Source organism: Equus asinus, chromosome 13 (assembly GCF_041296235.1).
Source record: "Equus asinus isolate D_3611 breed Donkey chromosome 13, EquAss-T2T_v2, whole genome shotgun sequence".
Lineage (NCBI taxonomy): Eukaryota > Metazoa > Chordata > Mammalia > Perissodactyla > Equidae > Equus > Equus asinus.
In genome coordinates, this window is record NC_091802.1 from 42,450,508 (window position 1) to 42,460,380 (window position 9,873).

The following is a 9,873-nucleotide window of genomic DNA, read 5'->3' on the forward strand; positions in this document are numbered from 1 at the left end:
TTGCCCTCCACAGGCCTCTGACGCTTCCTGGCCGAGTTGCCTAATTGTATTCCTGCTCAGCACCTAAAGTCATTTACCCTTTGGGCAACCCCTCCCCGGAGGCTGCCCTAAATGGGGTCAGAAAGGAAGTGAAAGTGCCAACCCCATTACATCCCCTCTTTGTGCCTCCTCCATCAATTCATGCCAAAAAATGAGGAATTTTAGATGCAAATGGCAGGAGATAATGTCTGGCTCATCAGGGCCCCTGGCTGTCTAGTCCCCAGAGGTGCTGGAGGAGCCCATCCGGGTGCTGCCAGCTCCCCGTGATGGATGGCTCCCAGTGGTTGGGCTGTCCCACAGGTGCTCTCGGGTTCATAGTCCACCTGCCTCCCAATCTTCCAATCTGTCATGGACACAGGATGATTTAATCATTGTAACAAGGCTGTCACTGACAGCACAGCACTGCCACCTCCGGTGGGAAAGCTAGTTCCCCGTCTTCCCTGGCCGACCCAAGCACGTGTGGTCTCCGTTTGCCAACCACTGAGATCCAGGTGGATCTGAGGTGACTTGGAGCAGGGGGTAAGAGGTGTTAAGCCTTTTGAATTAAGAATCCTAATGCTCAGATCTGGGTCTGTATTTCACCGCTTCCTGTATTAGCTGGGTGACCTTAGCCAAGTTACCTAATCTCTCTGAGCATCAGTTTCCTCTGAAGTAAAAAGGGGCTAATCACCCCTACCTATTACCTCAAAAGTTTGTCATGAAATTGAAATCAATAATTTATGGGGAAAGAGGTGTGTAAATTGTGAAGTGTTCTATAAATGTAAAACATTTTGAACTTATGAGTATGGACGGCAGAAGGTCTTGAGCGGGTTTTGTCACTGACTAGTTGCCCCGAGGAACTCAAGGGTGGGTTTGGAAGCATTTAACTGTTTTTCCAAACTGTTTTTTCCTTTTGTTATGTTAAGGAGATGCAATCACCAACCACCCTGAACCAGACCAAGCCTCGCTAGAGAGCTAGAACTCTGCCTACGACCTTTGCCTTGCTTTTAATGCTAAGATCTCTCCAGGAGGAGCTCAGGCCTTGTTACTGTAACCTGCATGGTGCGTGGAAGCATGTTTTCCAACTGAGCCTGTGCAAGCAATTACCCACCTCTCCATTTTGAACATTCATCCCCATCTGAAATAAACGTTCCTGCTTCCCTTTGTTCGGCGATGCCGTGACTCTAGAAATGATTCCGCATGGTCTCCTATTTGCTGCAAATGTACTTTACTCTGTGAGAGAACTACTTCTGATGGGAAGTCTGATTTAACTCTCCAGAAGGAGCCCCCTTTGGTTTCAATAACAGGTTCTGAGTTATTATTATTATTATTTTTTTTACCAGCGTGGCTTCAAAATTTCTATCCAAGAGGGCTTAAAGGATGACCACATGGAAGGTGGAAGTGCGATCGTGCCCTTTAGAAAAGATTGGGAAACAGTCAATATAAGTCAATCGTCCCCATCACAGCTCGCGAGGCTGGTTAGAGGGACAGGTGAAGCTTCTCTAAGCCACCCGTTGGTGACCTCACTGTCTCCTCCCAGGACCACGAACTGGGGCCTCTGCTCCACTGGATTCCCTGTTTCTCTATAGAAGACCCTGTCAGGGTTGTTCATCAGGACAATATTGATTCCACCAGCTTCTGGAAACTTGATATTTCCAAAAAGGCAACTGTCCAACCTCGTTTAAGATTGGGTTTCCTCCAAGTTCTCACCTGGCACCTCTCTATCCCCAGCCCTGCTCTTGCAGTTCAAGAAAGGAGCCAATTTCTCAGCACTCTGAGGGTAGGAGAGCCTTCCCAGAAGTGGCTTCGGAGCAGAGGAAGTGCCGAGCCCTGGGGCGAGGGAGGATGGCTCATTCTTACACGCAATGAGTGTCAGGACTGTTGAAGTGAAGGTCCTCACCCGCCCTGTCCCTGCCTGCCAGCTCTGGGTTTGTGGCTCCAAACTCCCTTTTGTCCTCTGAAGTTTTTAAAAGGAAAGGTGGCAAATCATAGTGTGTGTGTGAGAGAGACACAGAGAGACAGAGATGCAAAAGCAATACTGACCTGGCCCCATACCATGAGGACCAGTGAGTTTTGTCACTGTGTGAAATGCCAGTCAGCTGCAAATTAAGGATAACTTCCGACATCTACTTCCAGTGTCAATTACCCTGAAAAGCATCCTGTTACACCTTGGCAGCCAGGCCGCCCTTGGAGAGGCCTTTCTCTGCCAGTTGCTGCCCTGACAGCCTCACACCTGGAGGTGGGAAATACACAAAAATGAAAGTGGGTTTGTCTAGGCTGCTTGGGGGTGGAGGGAGTTCCCTAGGTGGAGAAAACAAACAGACCTAAAAAGCAGAAGATCAAAATGCAGTTCCTCTCACATGGTTCTGCACCTGGGGGCAGACGGAAATTCTGAGCTCTAAGGAAGCTGAGAAGTGAGAGGTGGTTGGAACTTGGGGGCAGGAAAGATCTGGTGTAACCGTCATAGCATGTTGCCCTGGGTGCCTCCGCTCTCTTCAGCAAGGGGGAGAGAATGCATCTGGCAGAGGAAGCCTCCAGAGTTTGGAGAGGGGAGACTGGCTCCTGGCCTGGTCGGTGGTGGCCCCCCAGTGCTTCCTCACTTGCCTGGAAAGCTGGATGAGTCCCTTTCAGGGTTCTGTTCCAGGCACTGGAAAAATGGGTGAGTGGAGAATGGAAGTGAAAACCATCCCCTCTCCATTCCCACTCCTATGTCCAGTGTCCCAGGGCTCCTCTGCCTCACTGCAGTTTGGAAGTTTGAGAACCTTTGGATATTTCCAGAAAGTGTCAGTTCCCTCCTGCTTTGCTTTGGCTCCACTGGCCTCCCTTCCGTTTCTGGAAGCCACCTTCCCGCCCCAGGGCCTTTGCATCTGTGATTTGCCTCCCAGGTTCTTGGAGAGACTTCCTCTTCAGCTCAAAATTCTCTTCCTCAAAGAGGCTTCCTCTGACCACTGCTTCTGAAATAGAATCCCTCCCTCTACCCCTACACTCTCTATCACCTCTAGGAGCTGGAACATAAGGTCCAGTGGGCAGGGATCTCTGTCAGGTTTTGCTCGTTGACGTATCTCTAGCACCTAGCACAGTGCCTGGCCCATTGCAGATGCTCCTACATCTTGTTGCGTAAACAGTGAATGAATTAATCACCCTGCTTTCTATTTTCCATAGTCCTTATTGCTATCAGCCATCCTCCTGCTTACTCATTGATCTGTTTCCTTGTTTGTTGTCTGGCTCTCTGGCTACATTGGAACCTCCACAAGAGCAGAGACATTTCTGTCTTGTTTCCAGTGTCCATCATCAGTGCCTGCAATGGTGCCTGATACTTAAAAGATTGTCGATAAGCATTTGTTTAATGAATGAACAGGGCATCATGTTTCTCACAGACAGACATATCCAGCTTAAAGAGAGCACCCTCTTTAGCAAAAAAGGAGGAAAAGTCTGATGCTCAGATAGCTTGAGGTCGTGGTAGTGATGTGGGCTCAGTGAGCCGAGGAGTTGAAAGAAAGATTCTTGGACTCTCAAGGTCTGGCAGCAGTGCTCTTTTATTCAGAGAATAGCAGGGAGTAGCATAGGGATAGGACTCATGGGCAATGAAGAGCTGCAATGGGTTGAGGGTAGGGCTAAATTTATAAGGCATGGGTATGCGAGCTATTTCTTTACAAGACAAAGGAAAGATCATGAAAAAAATCGTGAGAAGTATCAGCGCAGGTGGGGTCTGGTTATTGGGTGGTCCTATAACTTTGGATATGAATCAGGTGAGGACGTCCTATGCTTCCTGGAGGATGATGTAGATCAGTATGTAGGCCAGGAAGCCTTGGGCCTCTCTCCCTGGGGCAGCCTCGATGCTCATCAGCAGGACTACTTCCATTCCTCCAGAATCATTTCCTGTCCTGAAGCATGGGTTGGAGGGTTTCTTTCACTAACACTTAAAAACATTAGCTTATATATCTACCGATCACCTACTGTGTGTGCCAAGCACTGTGAGCTTTCACATATGTTGTGCCTCAATAGAGAAATTCTATCCGATACATTAATATCACTTAAAACTTTGCATCTTTCTTTTTTTTAAAAAAGCATAGAAACAAAATAAACATCCTTTTTTTTTTTTTAATTTTATTTTTCCCTTTTCTCCCCAAAGCCCCCTGGTACACAGTTGTGTATTTTTAGTTGTGGGTCCTTCTAGTTGTGGCATGTGGGACGCCGCCTCAGCGTGACTTGATGAGCAGTGCTGTGTCCATGCCCAGGATTTGAACTGGCGAAACCCTGGGCTGCTGAAGCGGAGGGCGAAAACTTAACCACTAGGCCACGGGGCCAGCCCCTAAGCATCTGTTTTGAGGGCTCCAGGTAGTTGGGTTCTGGTTTATTGGCTCTTTACTGTTTGCTTGGCATTCACTGCCCTGGAGGATTGACTCCCAATCTACTTTCCAATTGTCTGTCCCACCAGTTCCGTTCAGGGAGGCTAGGCCTCAGCAAATTCCAACTGCTCACAGTGCCTGTTCTTTCCATCGTGTCTCACGCGCCTGCCTGTTCTGTTCCTGCCCATGGATTATTCCTATTCTCCTCTCCACTGATCCATATCTTCTTACTTATCATTCAAGGTCCATCTCCTCCAGGAAGCCTTCCCTGATACCACCTGGGTATCTAAGCCTTATCTTTCCTTTCCTCGTGGTGCCCGGCATGGAGTTCTGCACATAATAGGAGATGATATGAAGATAAAGTGCTTGGCATGTGGTAGGTACTGAAAGATTTTATTCACTTTTGTATTAGTTTGCTAGCATTGCCGCAACAAAGTACCACAGACCGAGTGGCTTGAACAACAGAAATGTATTGTCTCACAGTTCTTGAGGCTGGAAGTCCAAGAGCAAAGTGTCAGCAGGGTTGATTTCTTCTGAGGGCAATGAAGGAGAATCTTCCATGCGTCTCCCCAGCTTTTGGTGGTTTGCTAATACTCTTTGGTGTTTCGTGGCTTGTAGATGCACCATCTTGATCCCTGCCTTCATCTTGACTTGGAGTTCTCCCTGTGTGTGCCTGCTTTTGTGTCCAAATTTCCCTTTTTATAAGGACACCAGTCATATTGGACTAAGGCCCATTCTAATGGCCTTAACTTGATTGTTTGCAAAGACCCTATTTCCAAATAAGGTCACATGCACAGTACTGGGGGTTAAGACTACTGTGATATTGTGATTTTTAATAAGAAATATAGGGGCCGGCCCTGTGGCACAGTGGTTAAGTTTGCACGTTCTGCTTCGGCAGCCTGGGGTTCACTGGTTCAGATCCCTGGTGCGGATATGGCACTGCTTGGCAAGCCATGCTGTGGTAGGCATCCCACGTATAAAGTAGAGGAAGATGGGCACAGATGTTAGCTCAGAGCCAGTCTTCCTCAGCAAAAAGAGGAGGATTGGAGGCAGATGTTAGCTCAGGGCTAATCTTCCTCAAAAAAAAAAAAAAAATAGAAAGAAATATATACAGTATTTGGCCTTCATTCCCATTTCTGGTACAGAGCCCCTAAAACCCTTGGGCATTTCCTAAGTGATGAGAGCGACAAGGATGTCTTTTGTGAAGGTAATAAGGTGAATTTTGGATCACACCTAAGGATCAGGGCTGGTTGCTAAGGGGAGCCAACCATGTGATTAGAGGATTGTAACTTTCAACCCCCACCCCCGGGGGGCCCCCCCACACCCCCTCCCCCGCCACCTCCAGGGAGGGGAGAGGGGCTAGAGATTGAGTTCAATTGCTAATACTCAATGATTTAGTCAGTCGTGCCTATGTAATGAAACCTCGATTAAACCCCAAAGGATTGGGGTTCAGAGAGCTTCTGGGCTGGTGAGCACACGGAGATTCAGGGAGAGTGGTGTGCTCAGAGCAAGGAAACTCCTCTCTCCTTCCCACATACCTTGCCCTGTGTATCTCTTCCATCTGGCTGTTCTTGAGTTATAGCCTTTTAAAATGAACCAGAAATCTAGCAAGTAAAACGTTTCTCTGAGTTCTGGGAGCCACTCTAGCAAATTAATCGAACCCAAGGAGGGGTCATTGGAACCTCTGATCTCTAGCTGGTCAGTCTATAGCTAATTGGTCAGAAGCGCAGGGAACAGCCTGGACTTGCCATTGGTGTCTGCAGTGTTGGGAGAGGCGACTGTCTTATAGGACTGAGACTTTATCTGTGGGATCCAACGCTATCTGCAGGTAGACAGTGCTAGAATTGAGTTAAGCTGTAGGACACCCAGCGGGTATTGGAGAACTGTTTGGTGGTGTGGCGAAAAACCCACACGCTGTAACAGGCTGCAGAATCCTCACCACGGTATCTTTTGGAGGGACGCATTTCAACCCATAGCAACTATCTGTTACCTTTGTGATGTAAATACATCTCTAGGACTGGCTTGTTTAGTACAGAAATATCTTGATAAACTAGCATGTTTGGGAGGAGAGGAGGTTCTGAATAATGGAGTTTTCTGGTTAAAGGAGGGCTACATTGTCCTGGTCTGTGATTCTAGAAGAGTGTGTAAAGGTGATTGGATGTTTCTTGATCCAGGAACAAGGGCCTTGCTTGGGAGTAGTTATGATCACCATTAGCAGTGATGGCTCCTGGCCAGCAACGGCAGATACGTACAGCAGATGTATGTAGGGCATTTAGGCTAAAACTGACATGACACCAAAGATGGGGCCTGGACTTTACATTTGGGGGGAGCAAAGTATTGTTCTGCTTTCGTATCTTCCAGTCAAAAGAGAAGTGCTGAAACAAACAAACTTCGTTAAAGATCCGGATTAGATTGTGTCTGGTCAGCAGACATTTTATTGTCCATTTGGATTATGCGTTGATGTTACACAACTTTGACTCACTAATAGTAGGTGACAAGTATCACGCAATTACTATGTGCCAGGCCCTATCCTGAGCTGTTTACATTATTAACTCATTTAATCCTCACGACAGTCCCATGTAGATACTTTTACTATCTCCATTCCACAGAAGAGAAAACTAAGGGTCAGAGAGGTTAAGTCACTTGTCCAAAGCTACACAGCTAGGAAGTGGCAGGATCAGAATTGAATCTAGCCTCCAGAGCCTACATTCTGCTCTTCTGCCCATGGTGATCAATTTGTCCTCATTTGCCTAGAACTTTCCAGATTTGGCACCCAAAGTCCCACATTCTGGGAGCCCTCTCAGTCCCAGACAACCCAGGATGGTTGGGCAACTTACTTCTGCCTCTCAACTACAGCTTTTCAAGGTCAGCTATTTTGTAGGTAAAGCCATAATTACCTCTAGCCCGTGTGGCATCCAGTTCGCTGATCACTAATGAGATAGGGGGATTGTGAAAATGACCTTGTCAGGCTCTTGCTGGTAAAGTAAACTGGGTAACACATGGGGAAATCTGTAGAGAGGACAAAAAACAGGGCCAAGGAAAATATTTCCAAATCAACAATAAATAATGACTAAGAGAGAGTGGGATTGGCAAAGAGCTGGCTGCGACTGAGGCAAGGACACAGTTGGGAACACCTGAAATAACACAGGTGGTGATGGTGACGGTGGCGTTATCTCTAACACTGCTTGAGTGCCATGTGTCGGGTTCTGTGCTGATCGCTGTGCCAGTGTTAGCTCGTTTAATCCTAACCACTACCACGTGAAGTAGGCACTGCTATCACCCCACTTTACAGATGACAAAATTGAGGCTGAAGAAGGGAAGTTGAGAGAATTCTTGCAGCAGCAAATGAAGCAGTCGGCCTCTGGGTGGCAAAGTGGATGTGGACCTGTGCCATTTCTTGGCTCAAAAGATTTTTCAAAATATTTCCTACTTATAATTTTTCCAGAATCTCTGAGAAGAGAAGCATTTTTTCCAGACCTGTGGTCTGCTCAGATTTAAACTGGAAATCAGGAAAAGGACCAAGGGCCAGCCTGTCCTTTCCACTCACCAGATAGATTACTATCCTGCAACAGTAAACTTCTTTTACGTGCAGAACTTGCCACACGTTCCCGGTTTTTCTGAGTTGGCACATCTCCTCTGTGACTTGGCCGGATGACTGGATGTTAATGAGTGACTGACGAGAAAACACGGATGCAGTGACCTGCAGGAGAAGCTCCTGGGATGTCTGCTCGGGCCCCTCGGGAAGGGCCACTGTTTCGTTTTATGCATCTTGGCGCATTATTTGTCTGTCACCCTCAAGGGCTTACAATTAATTTTCATTTGTCCTGGTCTTTTACAAGAAGGTTACAAATGGCTCCCTTCTTAGTGTCCTACAAAAATCTTTCCTTTTAAAAATAACATCCTGTAATAGGGAGAAAAAGATCTCTTTAGAGTTGGGTCATATAATGAAAGACTTTTGTTTTGAGGAGGGAGTGGGCCTAGTTTGCCAAAATCCCAGTGGCTGTCCTTGGTTCTGCTTTCAGATAGAATGCATTAAAAAAAGGGTAGGGGTTGGGGCCAGCCGGTGGCACAGAGTTTAAGTTCGCGTGTTCCACTTTGGCGGCCGGGGGTTCACCAGTTCGGATCCCGGGTGTGCACCTATGCACCGCTTGTCAAGCCATGCTGTGGCAGGCATCCCACATATAAAGTAGAGGAAGATGGTCATGGATGTTAGCTTGGGGCCAGTTTTCCTTAGCTAAGGGCTAATCTTCCTCAAAAAAAAAAAAAAAAAGTGTAGAGGTTGAGCTGGCCATGTGGCATAGTGGTTAAGTTCAGGTGCTCCACTTTGGCGGCCTGGGGTTCACTGACCTGGATCCTGGGCATGGGCCTATGCACCTCTTATCAAGCCATGCTGCAGCATGCCTCCCACATATAAAATAGAGGAAGATGGACATGGATGTTAGCTCAGGGCCAATCTTCCTCAAGCAAAAAGAGGAGGGCTGGCACTGGATGGTGGCTCCGGGCCAATCTTCCTCACACACAAAAAAGGGGTAGAGGATTTGTTTTTGTTTTATTTTCTTGTTATCTTTTAAAAAAATAAACTGTGATTTAACGGATGTGTGAAGTGTGATTTAGTAAGTGAAGTTGAATGGAAGAGTGGCTATCTGCATGCATTTTTTTAAATTGTGGTAAAATGCACATCACGTAAAACTTACCCTCCTAACCATTTTTTTTTTAAAGATTGACAACTGAGATACCATCTGTTGCCAATCTTTATTTATTTATTTTTATTTTCTTCTTCTTCTCCCCAAAGCCCCCCAGTACATAGTTGTATATTCTTGTTGTGGGTCCTTCTAGTTGTGGGATGTGGGACGCCGCCTCAGCGTGGCCTGATGAGCAGTGCCATGTCCGCGCCCAGGATCCGACCCTGGTGAGTCCCTGGGCGGCGGAAGCGGAGTGCGCGAACTTACCCACTCGGCCGCAGGGAGGCCCCCTCCTAACCGTTTTTAGGTGCACATTCAGTGGTATTGAGTACATTCCTTGTTGTGCAACCATCACCACCATCTTTCCAGGGAACTCTTTTTCATCTTGCAAAACTGAAACTCTGTAACCATTAAACAATAACTCCACATCCTTTGTTTTGACAGCATGTTCTAAGATGATTAGAAGGAGCATTAATAATGTGGCTTTGTCCCGCTTAACTGACCCAGGTCTCTGCTCATCACTGTTTCTAGGAAGAAGTGATTATACGGCCATGTGAATCACCGGCCTATAACGGGGTCGACTGATTGAATCCTCCCCCTCTGCATCTGCCGGCCGGGAAGGTGCCTCGGAGTCACAGGTCACTGGGGCCTGCCAAGCTCAAGGGCAAGCTCACTGGGCAACTAGTGATCCAGACAACTGTCAGGTGGGACAGGTGCTGGGCTGACAGCATTCTGAAAAAAGATTGAAGGATAGAATTTGTTTAAAAAAATTTAAAGATAATAGATGCTCCGTTATAAAGATGTTAAACTGAATAAAAGGATAT

General features: G+C 47.0%; 1 long non-coding RNA gene across 1 annotated transcript; it reads left to right on the forward strand.

Moving 5' to 3' along the window:
- Positions 1-403: 403 nt before the first annotated feature.
- On the forward strand, positions 404-9,873 carry LOC123276491 (uncharacterized). The gene is made up of 3 exons (XR_011493520.1): positions 404-558; positions 4,611-4,743; positions 9,581-9,873. It is a non-coding gene; the product is annotated as an uncharacterized lncRNA (long non-coding RNA).